The sequence below is a fragment of the Arachis ipaensis genome, chromosome B01 (genome assembly GCF_000816755.2).
Source record: "Arachis ipaensis cultivar K30076 chromosome B01, Araip1.1, whole genome shotgun sequence".
NCBI classification, from domain to species: Eukaryota; Viridiplantae; Streptophyta; class Magnoliopsida; order Fabales; family Fabaceae; genus Arachis; species Arachis ipaensis.
The window spans coordinates 62,664,430-62,667,892 of NC_029785.2; the positions used below are offsets into that span (position 1 = coordinate 62,664,430).

The following is a 3,463-nucleotide window of genomic DNA, read 5'->3' on the forward strand; positions in this document are numbered from 1 at the left end:
CCTTTCTACCAAGTACCTTTATGTGACCCTTATCCATCATATAACCAATCACCCATACCACATCCTTGTGATCATTATGAGGAAGAACCTTTAGAACCACCACAACCTTATCAAGATTACTACCATGAACCACCTCAACCTTCACCATCTCCATACCCTTACCAAGAAGAACCACCTTCCTACTATGAACCCTCTCTCCAAAATAATGAACCTTCCTATTCACCCCAAGCCCCAATAGACGATCCTCTCACTTTGTTACTCCAAGGACAAGAAGCCATGAAGTGGGATACACTTGAGTTTGTGACCAATTTGACCAAGGTGGTGCACACTTTAGCCCATCAATGCTTGAATACTCAAGGTACTTCCGTAACCACACGTGAAAAGTCAAAAGAAGAGCAAAGCATGAAGGAGAAATTGGAAAATTCGGTGGAGAAAGAGGAGTCAAATTTTGTATTGGAGCAACTAGAGGAAGCTATAAACAGTGAAGAAAAAGAAGAAGTGGTTGAAGATTTAGGAGATGTTGAAAGTCCAAGGGAATGTAGCATCATGGAGAACTCTTCCAAGAAGCTTGATATTGATGTTGAGGAAGGTGCGCAATCTCCAAGGCATATCATCGTTGGAGACTTGAGATGTTTCATACAAATTTGTTTGTACAATTTAATTGTTAGCTTAGTCACATGCATGTTGTGTTTAGTAGTAGATGAATAATATCAAAAATTGCATTTTTTGTGAATTCTATGATGGTTGAGTGAATAAGAGTTGTGAACACTAAAGGGAGCACCCAAAAAAAAAAAAAAGAAGAGGGGGAGCGCAGACGCGCACTACGTGCGGGCGCGCCGACTGTTAGATCCTGGAAGTTCGCGCAGACGCGCACCTGCCGCGTCCGCGCCGATTTGCTGCTGCAAATGATTGGGCCAAACCCCAGAGAGTTAAGCCATTTCTGGGCTAGCTCTAGGCCCCAGGCTCAACCCCATCTGCGCAAGCGCACGCATCGCGCCAGCGCGCCATTTCACAAATTCGTCAATGTACGCGGACGCGCACTTGCCGCGTGCGCGTCCTTGCGCGGTGCCACCAAACTAGGCCATGGACCAGAGAGTTGGGCATGCCTCAAGCCCATTCTAAGCCTAAAGCCCAATCTCATGTACGCGTGCGCGCATGGTACGCGCACGCGCCCCTGCCTCATATGCCACCCTACGTTAGCGCGCACTGTACGCTCACGCGTGGATCTCCATCCCCCTCAGTTCACGCGGACGCGTATATGCCGCGTGCGCGCAAACCTCGTGGCGCGACTCCCGGGCCATTCTCCAGAGAGTTAGGCCTAAGTTGGGCCAACTCTAAGCCCCTGGCCCAACTCCATGCACGCGTGCGCGCACGGTACGCGCACGCGTCCTTTCCTCTTTCTGCTCATCCCCGCTTAAGCGCGTTGTACGTGCACGCGTAGGGACCACATTCTATCAATGGGTGCGGACGCGCAAGGTGCGCGCGCGCGCCAATTCAAAAATCGAGATAACCCTAGCTCGCGAAGCACACTGCGCAGTCGCGCACCCTATCCCCCCCAACCTCCATCTTCTTCTTCTCCTCACCCCAACTGTCATCGCAGCAGCAACACCGGCCGCCGCCGCACCATCTTCACCGCCGGCGACTCGCCCTCCCTCATCATCACCTTCTCTTCGCCCACTCACCACCACCCATTCTCTCTCTCTCTCTCACTCCTCTCTTCCTCCTCCCGGCCGAACTCCCACCGCGCCACCGTCTCCGCCTCCGCGCCACCATCACTGCCGTCCTCTCTCTCTCTTCCCTTCTCTCTTACTCCTCTAACCGACTCACCCTCTCACCATCGCCGTCCCTCCGCCCTTCAGTTTCTCGAACCACTGTGCCACCGTTCACGGCGGTGCCAGTCTGTCTCCGCTGCCCCTGCCCTATCGTAGTCCCCCCTTTTTCCATTTTCAGTTTTCCCGGCTCCCAGGTTCCTGCTCCATTTCTGTTAATTCTTTTCTATTTTTCCTTTTTATTTGTTCATTCATGTTTTGGTCCAGCGTCTCTTCCGGTTCTTAGAGCGAGAGCGACACCATGTCAGACGCCGTTTGGATCGGATGGACCAGGCCCTTATCTCTCTGGGCGCCGAGCTACCTCCGCTTCCCGATTCTCCGGCCTCCGATGAGCAGGATCATCAGGAGGAGGACGCGGAGGCACCAGCTCAGCAGGATGCCCCTGACACTACAGAGCCAGCACATATGGAGGCACCACCTCAGACACAGGAGACTCAGCCGGTCCCATAGCCACAGTTAGAGCCAGAGCCTATCGTTGTACCTCCCACTAATCCTCCGGTTTAGCATCGAGGACGATGCTTGGTTTTAAGTGTGGGGAGGGCACCGGTAGCATTATTTGGGAACCGGTGAACTTTTTCGGCCTAGTTATCTCATTTTTCACATCCTTGTATATATTTTGATGCATTTGCATTTAGTTTGCTTTGGATACTTTTATTGCTTATTTTGGATTTTAGACATTTTGATGCTTCTAGATATTATTGGATGCTTTTGGATATTTTTAGATCTTTTGGATGATAGATTCCGTACTTTTAGTGGATTCTTCTTTATACATTTTGTTTATCTTTGTTTTTAGTTTGCGGTTGTGATTAGAAATCATGTTTTAAGTAAAACTTAGGCACCTTTTTTGCATATTATATTGATTCTAAGTGAAAAAGAAAAGGGTGAACTAAGAAAATTTTTGAACTTTTCAATCACAACAATGCTTAGTCAAACATTGAGGTTTTTCAAGGAGTTAAATATAGGGCATTAACCCAACTGATTGAAAAAAAAAAAGCTCCTTTTGTGATGATCAAGCACCACCACCATCGAGTCTTTGAACGCAAGTTGCGCCCGAAGCCCTTAGGCTGAGGGCACGCCTGCCTGGGTGTCACCAAAAGGCGCCCCCCGTCCCGCCCGTCCGAGGGCACGGGGAGGGGGCGGATGTTGGCCTCCCGGGAGCCCCTGGCTCGCGGTTGGTTCAAAGAGACGGGCTCTTGGTGGGGAGCGGCACCGCGGCAGATGGTGGTCGAGAACAACCCTCGTGCCAGTCGCGCGCGCCTCTCCCCTGGTTCAAGGCATGGCGACTCGCGGGCGACGTGGATCGTCCCGAGCGCGACCTCAGGTCAGGCGGGGCTACCCGCTGAGTTTAAGCATATCAATAAGCGGAGGAAAAGAAACTAACGAGGATTCCCCTAGTAAGGGCGAGCGAACCGGGAAGAGCCCAGCATGAGAATCGGTCGCCCCTGGCGTCTGAATTGTAGTCTGGAGAAGCGTCCTCAGTGGCGGACCGGGCCCAAGTCCCCTGGAAGGGGGCGCCAGAGAGGGTGAGAGCCCCGTTGTGCCCGGACCCTGTCGCACCACGAGGCGCTATCTGCGAGTCGGGTTGTTTGGGAATGCAGCCCTAATCGGGCGGTAAATTCCGTCCAAGGCTAAAT

The 3,463-nt window shown here is 51.8% G+C and overlaps 1 protein-coding gene across 1 annotated transcript in view; it reads right to left on the reverse strand.

Annotated features, from left to right (window-relative positions):
- Positions 1-3,463, reverse strand: part of LOC110266058 — a gene marked incomplete at its 5' end in the record, with an annotated part of 41,673 nt that overhangs the window by 35,707 nt on the left and 2,503 nt on the right. The gene's annotated exons all lie outside the window — the stretch shown is intronic.